This window comes from Bactrocera tryoni, chromosome 3 (genome assembly GCF_016617805.1).
Source record: "Bactrocera tryoni isolate S06 chromosome 3, CSIRO_BtryS06_freeze2, whole genome shotgun sequence".
NCBI lineage: Eukaryota > Metazoa > Arthropoda > Insecta > Diptera > Tephritidae > Bactrocera > Bactrocera tryoni.
In genome coordinates this window covers 59,399,485-59,416,193 of record NC_052501.1, presented here as the reverse complement: position 1 = coordinate 59,416,193, position 16,709 = coordinate 59,399,485, and the positions used below count along the sequence as shown (strand labels likewise).

Genomic DNA, 16,709 nt, shown 5'->3' with positions numbered 1-16,709 from the left:
AAACCAAAAAATGTTGTTTATCAAGCTTTGTTACATTGGAAAAAAATGAAATGATAAATTCAACTTTCTTTTCATTTCAAAACACATAATTTCACGCAAGACAACGACTGCGGGGTCAGCTAGTACTAATGTATATTTAAATGTGGAATGAATTAAAACTCTGCCTTACTTGAAACCTTGTTTATAAAACTGTAACTACATTTAATTTTAAGATATTGAACACCAATTTGGATTCCATTATCAACATTAGTTGTTCCAATAGATAAAGGCACGCAATACGAAGCTTCTCTATTTGTAATAAAATTGAGTAATAACGGACATGATAATATTATGGACAACACTTTTTTTACAGTCCTGAGATTAATGTGCTTTAAAATTTAAAATTTTTGTTTAAAAATACCGAAAGCCTGCTCTACTCGTATGTGGACTTTTTTTGAGCTAGGATAATAATTAATAGTTCTCTGTTTCCGGTTGAGGTTTCCGTTTTCTCTATATGCAGTCATTAGGAACTTTGAAACAGGGAAAGCAGAGTCTTCTAAAATAATTGCATTCTCAGCCAGCTCAAATTGGCCAGTAGTAAAGCTTTGAATATTGGGCTATTATTCCATACTTTCGCGTCATGGCAACTTCCTGGGTAGCCAATAAATACTTCCAAAAACGAAATTTATTGTTATATATGGCCTAAAGATAATATTTCTTTGAAAGTACTCTGAATAAGTGTATCAACAATAATACTGATTACACATATTTCGCTTATTTTTAGTTCAGAAATCCAAATATTTTGACGCGCAGTTTCGAATAGGCATCATGCAACAGCATCAGCCGGCATAACATCAGCTGAGCAAACTGCGCAAAGTTGCCAAAAATTTCTGGTCTATTTTAGGTCTATTGTGCCTTCTCCCATATCACAAAGACTCTGATAGGCCCAGCATATATTAATATATATTTGGAAACATGGATCCAAGGGCCTTTATCCTGCGTCTGCAGACTGCCATGCAATCAATTAGCGACTGTCCTGAAGTTTCAGGCTCCCTGCCCAAAACCGACAATTAACACAATAAGCTTGATATATAAGTGTTTCTTCAGCTTACAGTGGCCGTGTAGAGTGCGACTATTTGTTTGGAAGTTGGTTACATATTTAAACCTGCTGAGGTTATAAACCCTCTTGGCAATTTGGCATGGCGCATGGCTCGGAGTTAAGGCCAAAATCTGTACTCCTATCTTTTACTTCTTCTTCCTTGCGGAGAAGCTCCTTCATCAGTTCATTCCTCGCTATACCTTTGTGGCCGAGCACCCTGATGATGTGCACTTGATTACGTTCCACTATACTATTCAGCCGTTCTTTGCACTCCTGCACTAGTAACGATTTCATTTTATAGGCAGAGATTGATATAAGTGCCGTTTGACTAGTGCTAGGTATGGTTATATGTTGGATTCAATAGGTTTATCTCTACGCACCGACTTATTGCGAAGACTCCCCTTGTAACCTTGAACTTTTTGACGCGCAGTTTCGCGCAGAACATTTGGTAATGCTGTCCCTTGAGAGAAGAACCAATGATATTACACTACTTAATTATTTCATCCGCTGGGAGAATGGAGTCATGTGAAGAAGTTCACGCAAGTGAGGAAAGTTCTCTGATCGCCATTCTCTTGGGAGTGGCCAGAAACGATTCTTTTACACATGGCTCAAGCAGCTCACGACTTTCGAGCTAAAGTGAGAAGGCGAAACATCCCCTACATAGGGTTGTGCGCTGGGTTTGGGACCCGCCTTTACGTGGCAGGTACTCTACCAATGAAAAATTAACCTGAAAGCGAGGTTCTTCAACATATCGCTGATTTGCGCCCACGTCCCGACTGAAGAGAAGGACGATGTGACCTTCTATGAGCGCTTTGAACGCGCCTATCAGAGCTGCCCCCGCCACGATGTCAAAATCGTGCTTGGCGACTTTAACGCCAGGGTGGGCAAAGAAGGTATCTTTGACGCTACGGTCGGTAAATTCAGCCTCCACGACGAAACATCCCCAAATGGGTTGAGGCTTATCGACTTCGCCGAAATATGGTTATCTGTGATACTAGATTCCAGCACAAGAAAATACATCAAGCTACCTGGCTGTCTCCGGATCGAAAAGCCAACAACCAGATCGATCATGTTGTGATAGACGGAAGACACGTCTCCAGTGTTCTAGACGTGCGTATGCTCCGAGGTCCTAACATCGACTCGGACCACTATCTTGTTGCAGCCAAGATTCGCACCCGCCTCAGTGCAGCAAAAAGCGCTCGTCAACAAATACAAGGAAGGTTCGAGGTCATTGCCCGACCAAGAAGAAGTTCGAATAGCAATTACCCGCTTGAAGAACAACAAAGCGGCGGGGGCCGATGGATTACCGGCCGAGCTATTTAAACACAGCGGCGAAGAACTGATAGGGGCATGCATCAGCTTCTTTGTAAAATATGGTCGGACGAAAGCACGACCAACGATTGGAATTTAAGTGCGCTCTGCCCAATCCACAAAAAGGAGACCCCGCAATCTGCGCCAACTACCGTGGGATAAGCCTCCTCAACATCGCGTATAAGGTTCTATCGAGCGTATTGTGTGAAATATTAAAGCCCACCCTCAACAAACTGATTGCACCTTATCAGTGTGGCTTTCTTCTTCTTCTTCTTAATTGGCGTAGAAACCGCTTAAAAAAGTGTAAAATTTTTAATAGTTAAATTTTTGAACTTAAATGCAAATATCTCAAACACCATAAGTCAGGGGCTACTATATGTATATATTTTCTTGATCTGGAGGACCTCCTCTATCCGTACATATCGGGGGATGCTATTCAAAATCTCAGCCGGTAATACTGTGTGTTATTGGCAAAAATAGATAAAATACGGTCAACACTACCTCAACTTCTATATTTTCCTGAAGAAAATTCTAGGACTTTGATGCCATTGCTATTGCTACTTAACAAATTGCATCAAGAAATAATATAAACGATATTCTAGGTTATTTAGGTGCCTTAAACTATAAATTTGAGTAACATTAGCATTACGATAGAATTCTAGAAAACAGATTTTAAACATTTAGAAATAAGGTATAAAAATTTAAGTTTGTAGATTTAATTCTTCTTCTTCTTAATTGGCGTAGAAACCGCTTAAGCGATTATAGCCGAGTTAACAACAGCGCGCCAGTCGTTTCTTCTTCTCGCTACGTGGCGCCAATTGGATATTCCAAGCGAAGCCAGGTCCTTCTCCACTTGGTCCTTCCAACGGAGTGGAGGTCTTCCTCTTCCTCTGCTTCCCCCGGCGGGTACTGCGTCGAATATTTTCAGAGCTGGAGTGTTTTCGTCCATCCGGACAACATGACCTAGCCAGCGTAGCCGCTGTCTTTTAATTCGCTGAACTATGTCGATGTCGTCGTATATCTCGTACAGCTCATCGTTCCATCGAATGCGGTATTCGCCGTGGCTAACGCGCAAAGGACCATAAATCTTTCGCAGAACTTTTCTCTCGAAAACTCGCAACGTCGACTCATCCGTTGTTGACATCGTCCAAGACTCTGCACCATACAGCAGGACGGGAATTATGAGTGACTTATAGAGTTTGGTTTTTGTTTGTCGAGAGAGGACTTTGCTTCTCAATTGCCTACTCAGTCCGAAGTAGCACCTGTTGGCAAGAGTTATCCTGCGTTGGATTTCTAGGCTGACATTGTTGGTGGTGTTTACGCTGGTTCCAAGATAGACGAAATTATCTACGACTTCAAAGTTATGACTGTCAACAGTGACGTGAGTGCCAAGTCGCGAATGCGACGACTGTTTGTTTGATGACAGGAGATACTTCGTCTTGCCCTCGTTCACTGCCAGACCCATTTTCTGTGCTTCCTTGTCCAGCCTGGAGAAAGCAGAACTAACGGCGCGGGTGTTGAGGCCGATGATATCAATATCATCGGCATACGCCAACAGCTGTACACTCTTATAGAAGATGGTACCTTCTCTATTTAGTTCTGCGGCTCGAACTATTTTCTGCAAAAGCAGGTTGAAAAAGTCGCACGATAGGGAATCGCCTTGTCTGAAACCTCGTTTGGTATCGAACGGCTCGGAGAGGTCCTTCCCGATCCTGACGGAGCTTTTGGTGTTACTCAACGTCAGTTTACACAGCCGTATTAATTTTGCGGGGATACCAAATTCAGACATCGCGGCATAAAGGCAGCTCCTTTTCGTGCTGTCGAAAGCAGCTTGGAAATCGACGAAGAGGTGGTGTGTGTCGATTCTCCTTTCACGGGTCTTTTCCAAGATTTGGCGCATGGTGAATATCTGGTCGGTTGTTGATTTGCCAGGTCTGAAGCCACACTGATAAGGTCCAATCAGTTTGTTGACGGTGGGCTTTAATCTTTCACACAATACGCTCGATAGAACCTTATATGCGATGTTGAGGAGGCTAATCCCACGGTAGTTGGCGCAGATTGTGGGGTCTCCTTTTTTATGGATTGGGCATAGCACACTTAAATTCCAATCGTTGGGCATGCTTTCGTCCGACCATATTTTACAAAGAAGCTGATGCATGCTCCTTATCAGTTCTTCGCCGCCGTGTTTGAATAGCTCGGCCGGCAATCCGTCGGCCCCTGCCGCTTTGTTGTTCTTCAGGCGGGCAATTGCTATTCGAACTTCTTCATGGTCGGGTAATGGAACGTCTGCTCCATCGTCATCGATTGGGGAATCGGGTTCTCCTTCTCCTGGTGTTGTGCGTTCACTGCCATTCAGCAGGCTGGAGAAGTGTTCCCTCCATAATTTAAGTATGCTCTGGGCATCAGTGACTAGATCACCTTTGGGGTTCTACAGGAATACGCTCCGGTCTTGAAACCTTCCGTAAGCCGCCGCATTTTTTCGTAGAATTTTCGAGCATTACCCCTGTCGGCCAGCTTATCAAGCTCTTCGTACTCACGCATTTCAGCCTCTTTCTTCTTCTGTCTACAAATGCGTCTCGCTTCCCTCTTCAACTCTCGGTATCTATCCCATCCCGCACGTGTAGTGGTCGATCGTAACGTTGCGAGGTAGGCAGCCTGTTTTCTCTCCGCTGCGACACGGCACTCCTCGTCGTACCAGCTGTTCTTTTGCACTTTCCGAAAACCAATGGTTTCGGTTGCAGCTGTGCGTAAGGAGTTTGAAATGCCGTCCCACAGTTCCCTTATACCGAGTTGTTGACGAGTGCTCTCAGAGAGCAGGAGTGCAAGCCGAGTAGAAAATCGTTCGGCTGTCTGTTGTGATTGCAGCTTCTCGACGTCGAACCTTGCTTGTGTTTGGTGGCGCGCGTTTTTTGCTGCACAGAGGCGGGTGCGAATCTTAGCTGCAACAAGATAGTGGTCCGAGTCGATGTTAGGACCTCGGAGCGCACGCACATCTAAAACACTGGAGACGTGTCTTCCGTCTATCACAACATGATCGATCTGGTTGGTAGTTTTTCGATCCGGAGACAGCCAGGTAGCTTGATGAATCTTCTTATGCTGGAATCTAGTACTACAGATAACCATATTTCGGGCCCCGGCGAAGTCAATCAGCCTCAACCCATTTGGGGATGTTTCGGCGTGGAGGCTGAATTTACCGACCGTAGTGCCAAATATACCTTCTTTGCCCACCCTGGCGTTAAAGTCGCCAAGCACGATTTTGACATCGTGGCGGGGGCAGCTCTCATAAGCGCGCTCCAAGCGCTCATAGAAGGCATCTTTGGTCACATCGTCCTTCTCTTCCGTCGGGGCGTGGGCGCAAATCAGCGATATGTTGAAGAACCTCGCTTTGATGCGGATTGTGGCTAGACGTTCATTCACCGCAGTGAATGATAGTACTCGGCGACGGAGTCTCTCTCCCACCACGAATCCTACACCAAACTTGCGCTCCTTTATATGGCCACTGTAGTAAATGTCACAGGACCTACTCGTCTCTGTCCTTGTCCCGTCCATCGCATTTCTTGGACGGCGGTGATGTCAGCCTTTGTCTTTACGAGGACATCAACCAGCTGGGCAGCGGCACCTTCCCAATTAAGGGACCGGACATTCCAGGTGCATGCCCTCAATTCGTAGTCCTTATTTCGTTTGCCATGGTCGTCATCAAAAGGGGTCTCTCATCCGAGGCTGGTTGTAGCTCTTCACTGGGGGTGTTTTTACGTGGCGGGTCCCAAACCCAGCGCACAACCCTTGTAGGGAATGTTTCGCCTTCTCACTTTAGCTCGCCTTTGAACGGATGTTCTTAGGCTACCCAGAGGATACTTGGTCAAAGACCGGAAGTAGTGAGCTGCTTGAGCCATGTGTAAAAGAATCGTTTCTGGCCACTCCCACGTGAATGGCGATCAGAGAACTTTCCTCACTTGCGTGAACTTCTACACATGACTCCATCCTCCTGGCTTTAGACCTGGCAAATCAACAACCGACCAGATATTCACCATGCGCCAAATCTTGGAAAAGACCCGTGAAATGAGAATCGACACACACCACCTCTTCGTTGATTTCAAAGCTGCTTTCGACAGCACGAAAAGGAGCTGCCTCTATGCCGCGATGTCTGAATTTGGTATCCCCGCAAAACTAATACGACTGTGTAAACTGACTGAACTGAAAATAGTTCGAGCAGCAGAACTTAATCGAGCAGGTACAATTTTTTATAAGAGTGTACAGCTGCTGGCGTATGCCGATGATATTGATATCACACACACAGCCTCTGGGCGTGCTGTGAATGTCTCTCCCTGGACATAAACTGCAGCCAGGGCGAAGTCTGCTCCTTTCTGTGTTAAAACTATAATTTTCTTATGACTATATGGTATATATGTATGAGTATATCTAAATATTCTAAATCGAGGTATGAAGCTATTTTAACATCGCATTCGGAAATCTAAAAAGTCTTTGCTTTCAAAGAGTTGTAGAATATCTTAGATTTTGTCTCATTTTGATTTATCTCAAAATATGTAATAAGTTTAACTCTACAAGAAATCGCTAAAAATTAAACATACATTTTATTTTATTTCATTAATTTCATATATTTCATATACAAATGGTTTATTATTTCTATGAATATGAATGATGAATATGAATCTGAATATTTTGGTCATCCATAATTGGGCGCCCACAATTGAATCAGTATCTGATAGAACTTCTGCTAAATCAATTTCCTCATCAGTGTCACTCTCCTTAAGTTTGTTAGCCATTGTACATATACAAAGCGCGAACTTTAAACATTCACCAAATCAACGTTTTCGTTTTTTTTTATTTCCTGGATGAGTAATAAATTTATGAAAACGAATACATATGAGAGTGCATCTTCATAATGACCTGTATTCATGACTTTACGCAGAAATGTTGTTGAAAACTGGTCATGGTTGTTTAGATGTTGACGCTGAAGGCTACATACTACTGTCAATAGAATTTTGTAATTTAGTAGAAAGTGATGTGGATCTCATTGCTAATGTTTTTCCGGAATTGCAACAAAATTTGTGTAGTGATCAGTGATTGTGTGCAAGAGCAATATTAGCACCAAGAAATTAAATTGTTAATATGATCAACATTGACATTTTAAAAGAGGTTCAAGGAGAAATGAAGTAATATTTGTCAATGGATACAATTATAGATACGAAACTAAGTACTTCATATCCTGTGGAGTTTTTAAATTCACTTGAACTTTCGGGTGTACCGTCACATAAACTTAAATTGAAGTTAAATGTACCAATAACGCTTATGCGAAATCTAGATGCTCCTAGGCTATGCAAAGGAACAAAGCTTTGGATAACGAAATTGGGACAGAACATACTTGGTGCTACTATTTTAACAGGTGTCGGTAAGGGAAATAGTGTTACAATACCTCGGATACCAATTATTCCCACTGACCTTCCGTTCCAATTTAAAAGGGTTCAGTTTCCCGTCAAGCTTAGCTTTGCTGTTAATATAAACACAAGGACAAACATTACAGGTAGCAGGAGTACAATTTATGTAGCCTGTTCAAGTGTATCTAATGCCCAGAATTTTAAAAATTGTTGATCTCATCCAAGCAATAACATTTAGTTTTGGTGTTTCGCAGACAATGCAGTGCAGCTTGTCTTTCTAAACGAACTCGTGCCTGAAGAGGCGTTTCAGCTGCTCTCAAAACTCTTTGTCGCTGTGCTTGTTGTTGTCTTCTCAGCTCTGCGTGAGCCGAAAATTCTTGATTTCGTGCATCTTTTGCGGCAAGGGCCCGCGATGAATTTTTGGATAGACCAGATTTCCGCTTCCGAAGCATTTTCAAAAAAAGCAGAGTAAGAATTAACATCAGCGAGTAAGATCTAAAATAATAAAGTGATAGGTAACCACAAAAATTACGGATTACCTCAAAAATTTTAATAGCTTTATACTGCATGAAACGACATTAAAAAATAACAATAAATATAGAAAAATTAGAAACAGTTGAAACTTTATTCAATTGAATTAGACATTGTCGTCACCGTCGGTACTACATTGGGACGGTGTTACAGTATTCAGAATTGAAACTTCATTATTGTAATGCTAGATGGCGTTGAAGTAGCTAAATTTGACGACAAACAGTTTTTTATCTTTCGTAAATTTTTTTTTTAATATAATGTACCCTATACTTCTAATACCTTCAAGAGTATATGTACAAAGTTTCATGATGATCGGGTACGCAGTATTCGCAGTATACCAAACTTGCCACGTGGATTCATTATAGATATATACAAGAATGATACTATAATTCTTGATATATATGTACATATACAGCCCTATTCTGAAAAAACCTCTCAACTGAGTTGAGAGGAAAAATTTGAGAGATTTCTTGTGAGTCATATTTTGTGAGGCTATTCTTGCTCAAACCTCATAAGAAAAAAGCTTAAAAAAGTCACCATGTGAGGTAAAAAGCTTTTAGCTGTCAAACAGCTGTTTTAAGAAAAATAAGCAAACAAAAAAATACACAACAATGGATAATCAGCATATGTAAGTAATTTTGCAAATTTTAAATATATATATGTATATACAATAATTTCATATATTCCTAGGCGTATAAAAACGGAAAGGACAACTCAGGAGCAGCTGCAACATTACATAATGTTTTGCAAGCAGCATCCTGAGGTGCAACGTGGGAAGCTAACTCCAACCAACCCTCAAGGGCTGCAAATACTTTGGTCGGAGTTAGCAGATAATTTAAATGCCTTAAGAGGTCCAACTCGGTCGGCAGCCAAGTGGAGGTAGGTAAGTTCATAAATGCTTGTGTATGTTTCACATTATTAAAATATGTTTCCATAGTCATTGATGCATTGTAAACATCAGTTGCGATCGCGAGCGCGCAAACTGAAGGCACATGCGCAAGCGACTGGTGGAGGCCCTCCGATAAATGGAATGAGCAAATTCGAGGAGCAAGCAATTTCAACTTTTGGAGCAGCAGCGGTGGATGGATTGCCGGGTGTTACGACTTTGGGTCACCAAGTAATATTTTAATTTAATATTTGTCGGACTATATATGAGGCAATAATTGGTCCGTTTTATACTTACAGGTTTTGGCGTTGTATTTAAATACAGTCACATCGCCTGCTCCAGCGCCAACACCAACAGTCACATCGCCTGATCCAGCGCTAACACCAACAGTCACATCGCCTGCTCCAGCGCCAACAACAATAGTCGCATCGGCTGCTCCAGCATCCTCGCCAGCAGTCACATCTCCTGCTCCAGCTTTTCCTGCTCTGACTTTAAATTTTTCTTCCTCGCCATCACCTCATTTTTCTTCCTCACCATCACCTTAGATAAGTAATAATAAAAATCTAAAAAAATAAAAAAAATTAAATAAAAATGTAAAAAAATAAAAAAAATTAAATTAAATATTTATTTTTATTTATTTATTTAAAATTATTCATATAACAAAAATAGTTTTATTATATAAATACATAAACGCAGCACTGGCTACGAGGCCTTCAGCCGTCTTGTAATTATAACTAGGTGAAAAATTCTAATTGCTAAGGGTTAGTAAAGATGTAAGTTGCTTAAATATATTTTAACAAATCGTTGGTTTCTAAGAATCTATATACAATCATCACGTTTTTTTCTGAAGGTTCACTTAGTAGTTTCATGAGATCAATGTTGCCAGAGTGTGAGTAAGTGTTTGATAGTAGCGGTGTCATCGCAAAGGGGGCAAATGGATGGGCTTTTACCCGATAGTAAGTGGGCGTGTGTTATGATAGTGTGTCCAATCCTTAATCGAGTATATGTCTTCATTGCGCTAGTTGGAACTGTTGACGAGTAGATTATACGATTTCTGGCTGGGTTTATGACCGCGTAGTGATGTTTAAATGTTTTCCATTCGCTTGCGTGTTTTTGATGCCTTTTGTGCTTAATAAGGTTAAGAATGTCTTGCTTGGATGAGACGTAGTATGTTAAGGCAGGAGTCCTGGCTACATTTTTCGCAGCGAGGTCTGCTAAGTGGTTGCCTGTAATGTTAAATTAAATAAAATGAATTATTTAATAAATAAAATAAAATTAAATGAATTATTTAAACATAAGTATATAGATGTCTTTTTTATTCATTCTTAGAGGAAGTAAAATGTACAGAGACAGTAAGTAACTTACATATATGTATATATATACATATATATATATTTATATATATGTATATATATATTTATATATATGTATATATATATTTATAGTACATAACGCCACTGGAAATATATGTATGTATATTATAAAGACATGATGTAACGTTCTCTTACTCTAGCACCCTCCCTAAAATTGGGATTTTCGAAAACAATTTCGGTGTCTTGTGATTCTTCTAAAACTTCTTCGAAGCCAAGGTCTGCAGCCACACCATGCTTCAGTAAAATGTTGTGAAGAATTGTACACGCGTAAATAATCAACGACGCTTTTCCAGGTCTGTAATGAAGAATGCGGTGTTTTGAGAGGCACCGGAATCGTGACTTCAAAACACCAAAGGCTCTCTCAATGGTATTACGTGCTTTGGCGTGCAACTTATTTAACGCACTTCCCTTGCATTTGACTGGCGTTAACAGCCACGGCTCCAATGGATATCCTTGGTCACCTAACAACCACGAATCACTTTGCGTGTTATAGGTATTTGTGAGGTGCATACGTGTTGGGGATGTGGTCCAAATACCAGAATCATGGCAAAACCCGGGAAATACCGCGTTGACAGCGGTGAACAGAAGTCGATGATCACAAACCTGCCAAAAATGCAAATATATACATATGTATTAATAGAAAGATTGGCAAATAGTTTGTATAATATAGAACATTACGTACTGCTTCTACATTAAGGCTGTAAAATCCTTTCCGGTTCATGAAAAGTGAAAGAGGAGTAGTGGCGTCTGTTCTTGAGGGTGAAACAATCCCAATATGGGTACAATCGATTGCGCCGATTGTGCCCTTGATCCCAAATTTCGTGTAAAATCTTTAAGAAAAGATTTATATATTTATTTTTATTTTTTTATCTTACCTCTTCTTTGTATCTGAAACATCTTGCGCGCTTGAAGGGAAATAAATTTCACTGCCCTTAACATCCACAATTAATTTCGAAATAAAGTGCAGAGTTCTAGACACAGAAGGCTGGCTCATAGAGAGCATATAACTATTATCAACGCATTTTTGGTAAGAGTCATGCCCGTAAAAATACAAACACGCCAGGAAACGCAGATCAAAAGGTATATTTTACTTCTGTACATCATGCGGCATCACTTATAAGTAATTTACATAGCGATTTTGGGAATCGAAATGTATTAATAAATGTTGTGTCCTGCATACTAAAAGGATCGCTTTTTTCTCGCAAACCCTTTAACACTTTCCTCCTACCGCCCGATTCCTCCTCCTCAACAATTGCCGCATATACAAATAATAGTTCCTCCATTTCTCAATTTTTTTAAAAATGTAAAATATTGATTTAAAACTAAACAAACACAGATGTTTTGTATTATGATGGCTGCTTTCACACGTCACAGATATTTGTGATAATAGTGAGCATTTGAGCTTTTGAATTTTCGCCAGAATAAGGTAACCCTCACTATAGTGAGAAACATCACTGTAGTGAGGTTGGTGACTTTTGTGAGGGCATGAGAACAGGGCTGATAGGCTCAAAATTGCTTATAAAAGTAATATAAGCGCACGAAAAATGTTCAAAGAAGTGGTCTTGTTTAATTTCTATTTTCGGAAAAGTGTATACAGGGCATTATTAGTTTCTTTCATTAGTTTAAGGGATGTACATATGTACATTCAAAGGCGTTGCTGGATAGCGGCAACACTGCTTTTTGTTGTTAAAAACAACATCGATATAAATGAATTACTTCAATTGGAACATTTCGTTTCTTATCGTAGTACCAAACATTTTGCTAAGTATTAAGGTACCGGAGAAGTGAAATTTCGAATGTATACCAGTGAATAATGAAAACTCAAAATTTGTGTTTCACGCTTAGATACCAGTGCTTAATTTAAAATCGTTCGTAATTTGCAATATCCCAATGAATATTGGTAAGATATTTTAAAAGAGGTTTGGTTAAATTTGAACGTCACATATAAGTATTAAAAAACATGGAAAAATGTGATTAGAGAAGCTAATAGTTAATTTGCAACACCTTTTAAGAAATATGTAAAAAAATTTCGGATTACTTTCATTATGCGCTGATTGGGCAAATTTAGTGTAAATTCTTACTGACCGGCATATGCATTTCATTATCCAACCCATGTATCTAAGTCAAGTATATGAATGAAGTATACATTTTAGGACGGAATTCCTTTGGTTTGTTTATTACAGTGCTGATATTTTTGCTACAACGTTCTTTAACCTTATAACGTATTTAATTTATGTTTTTAAGTGATGTCAATAAATTTATACAAAAAGTTAAAAATTATCTCAAGGATATAATGTAGATATTCGGATTAAATTAGGGATGGTGCGTAATTTTTCATAAAAAGGTAGTTGCGGGGCTAAAATACTTGTAGTTTTATGTTTCTTTCGTTCAATGTAGGCCGGTTGGTCGTATTCACTTTTAAGTGGAATTTTAAAGCGAGCTTGTGTCTAAAAGATAGTTAGGAGAGGATTTAGAATAGCATCCCCCGACTTCGGTGTTAAAATGGGTTGTACAGATAGGTAGATAGATAGATAGATAGATAGATAGATATTGTTAATGAAGTATTGCACCGTGACTTAGGGTCTATTGTGTAAAGCGCGGCGGGCAGGATGAATTTATCACGGGGGAGGTTAATTAGTTCTCTAAACCTAGAGAGGTTGTACCCTCCTAGAAGCAGCTTGGCGAGGCGATTTCCTGCTGCCTGCTGCCAGTGCTGATCTCTTCCCGCTCTCTCCTCCGTGCGGAATAGCTCCTTAAGAGTGTGGGACCCCACCGCGATTAAGGGTTCTGGCCCATCATCTTGGACGTCGACGCAGAGCGGGCTAGTTCGTCAGCCATCTCATTTCCTGCTATCCCTTTATGTCCGGCACCCAGATTAGGTGCACCCGGTTGCACAAAGAATAGCGGTTCAGGCTTTCTATGCATTCCTCTACTAAAAGCGATTTGATCTCATATGCTGAGATCGCTAGCTACGCCACTGGCCTGCTCCTATGCATTCCGGTGTTTTTGAGTATATCAAGCGTGGGGTCATTCCACTCTGTCTTATTGCCTAGAGTAACTCTAAAGTTCTTTATGAAATAAATCCTCTTTGTAACGCCGTCTCTTGCGAGTAGGGCTAGTGGTGTTCTTTCCGCTAGTGCCTTCATCTGTTGAGATGACATTAGCTTCTCTTTGCCGAAACTCTCTGCTTAAATTAGCAGCATGGTATGTTTCGCTACCTGTTTAATCACTGGATGTAGCGGTGAGAGCTCCAGTATGACTTCAAGCGCCGCAGTGGGGCATGTGCGCATTGTCCCTGAAGCACAGACACAGGCAAGCCTTTGCAGCTTTGATAGTTAGTCTAAGGCCTACCGAAGACTGCGTTGCCTTGGCGGCCATTTAATGACACCTGGCTTGCATCCCCAGGATTTGCCGGCCAGGCGTCTGCATATCATGAGTGCCTTGATGGCTTTGGACAGCGTTAAGTCCAAATGCCTACTCCACCGTAAGGATGAGTCTAATGTGAGGCCAAGAAATTTTACCTCTTCCGACATCTCTACCTCCCTACCTCCAATGGTTAATGGCATGAAGCCCGGAAGAGATCTTCGCTTAGTAAAAGGGATCACGGTAGTTTTCGCCGGGTTGATATTGAGCCCTACCGTGTTACACCAAACCTTTGCTGGACTTAAGCCCCTTTTAAACAATGTCACAGAGAGTGTTCTCAAATGCGCCATTATGACAATGCCGTCTGCGTACCCCTGACAACGGATTCCATTGCTAGTAAGTAATTCAAGGAGCTTATCTACTAACAGGCTCATTAGAAGAGGTGATAGTACTCCACCCTGTGGGCAGGCCCTTGTGTTACCAAGACGAATCTTGCTTCCCTTCACAGTTGTTTCCGCTACCCTAGTACGCAGTAAGGCTTCTATCCATCTACATACTGGAGCCGTTACGTTCCTTTTCTCTAGTGCCTTGATCACGCTAGCGTGAGACGTATTATCAAAAGCACCCTCAATGTCAAGGTAGGCACAAATCCTAACATCGCGGTTATCCAGCGAATCCTGCAGTTCAGATGGGAGTTGGTACAGAGCAGTGTTGGTGTATCTGCCTGCTCTGTACGCGTGCTTTCTCGCATGTAAGGGCGCGATTTTCAGCGCTTCCGATCCTTTTCCATCCCTTTAAGCATAAAAGATGTGAGACTAATAGGCCGGAATGATTTGGCTAACGAGAAGTCTCTCCTACCTACCTTGGGGATGAAGATTACTTTCGCAATTCTCAATGGCTCTGGGATATACGACATCGCCGGGCTATCTCTCAACAGCCCCAACAGGTGTGGCAAGAGAACTTACATACCTTGCTGCAAAAGGGCTAGAAAGATGCCATCCGCTCCTTATTAGGTTGTTAGGTGTATACATTTGACGCATATATTTCTTGAGTATGGTAACAATGTTATCTAAGGCGTCGTCTGTCTGTGTGGAAAGGTTAGATCCGTTAGTGCCCAGTTAATCCGGATTAACTCTGCCGTCGGGCAAGGTTATTACTTTGCTTGTTCTTTTTAGCCTTTGTTCAGTGATATAATATAAGAATTTATATCTCTTTAAAATGGTATTTAATTTTCTTTAAAAACAAAAACAAAATTCTTATAACAACGAAAGTTCTTAACAAAAATCTCAAAATACTTCATATTTCTGGCTTCAGAAGAAAGGGTACAAAAGAACAATAAGTGATGGAAACATATTTTTAGTCTTTTGTATGCTTTCCATTTGCTCTATTTATGAATTGTATTTTATTTATGCATTGAATTGAGAAGATTTTCTGTTACTTCGGGGTAAAATTTTTGGTAATTCTTCTTCTCCCATAAATGCTCGATGGGGTTGAGGTGCAGGGTTTGTGAGGGTGATTAAATTGCTTGTGTACCTGATAAAGCATCCATTCTTTAAGAATTTCCTCTGTGTGTTTAAGATCATTGTCCTGTTAAAACATCCAACAGTGATCCAAACTCCGTTTTTCCACACAGGGTTTTAATGTATTCCTGAAAATATTAAGGTAATACACATACATTGGATGAAGCTCTCTTAAGATCTAATCAGGCGATAGGAGTTCAAATCGGCAACACTACTCCCATTCTGATCTGTCGACATTCTGCTCAATGAATGACGAAGCCTCCACCAGAATTATGGGCACCTGTAATAGCTCGCTCGATATTACCATTGCTAGCGGTGGTCTGATAAATATCATCACCTGAGTCTAGCAACTACTTGCAGGGCTTCCGAAAAGTGCATAGTACCACCCAGTTAGTTCGTGGTCTTAACCAGAAACCACCCGGTATATGAACGATCCTCGTAGCGTTGGACTTGTCAAAAGACTTTGACACAGTCAGTCACACAACGCTACTGCAAGACATCGAAAAATATACTCCCTCCAGGATATAATATATTTGTATATTTTACTAACAAGAATTATTCAAAAAGAAAATTAAGAAATGTTCTTGTTCATGAAAATAGTAGTGCCCATTTTGTTAAAGGAAAAATAGAAAAAAATCCCGATGAAAATTTAAATGTTATATGATTTGATTCTAAAGCCTTTATTTTTTATTACTTCCATACACCGACGTTGCATACGGAATATTAGATCCTGACCTCGTCTCATTAGGATTCGTCCACATGCCTCCTTGACGTTAGCCAAAAATTCTGTTCAATTTGATGGATTTGTTGTTGCTACAACTAGTTTACGATTTCCCAAAAAAAAATTTGTTTCAATTCAGGTCTGGTGTTTTCTATGGGCGGGACAATACGTTGATCCTTTCTGATGCAAACCGCTCTTTAGGTAGTTTGGCCGTATGTTTTGGGTTTTCCTAGCTGACAAATGATAACATAACCTCCTTCGACAGTTTTACATACCAAGCTTAGTTTATAATGCTATATATCAAATATTTAGCTCTAACACCATAGTACGAAAATCAAGTGCATACTATAATGCTCAGACCACCATGTTTAAAAATTTTGGTAGCGTGCCTGGAATTATCTTATGTGTTTGGTAGTGGACGGACATTCTTTCTAGACCCGGCTCCACCAAAACTAAACAATTTTGTTTTCATTAGTTACTTTCGGAAAAGTTTTTATTTTCAAATTGCTTTCAAATAGTCTCCAACGTTT

General features: G+C 40.5%; 1 protein-coding gene across 4 annotated transcripts in view; it reads left to right on the top strand.

Annotated features, from left to right (window-relative positions):
* Positions 1-12,304: 12,304 nt before the first annotated feature.
* LOC120772369 (microtubule-actin cross-linking factor 1) overlaps positions 12,305-16,709 on the top strand; it is a 145,869-nt gene continuing 141,464 nt past the window's right edge. For 3 of the 4 annotated variants that reach the window (XM_040100955.1, XM_040100954.1, XM_040100943.1), the window contains exon 1: positions 12,305-12,475. The gene's annotated coding sequence lies outside the window, so the exon portion shown is untranslated. The remainder of the gene's footprint in view (positions 12,476-16,709) is intronic. The other variant, XM_040100944.1, reaches the window with a different exon arrangement.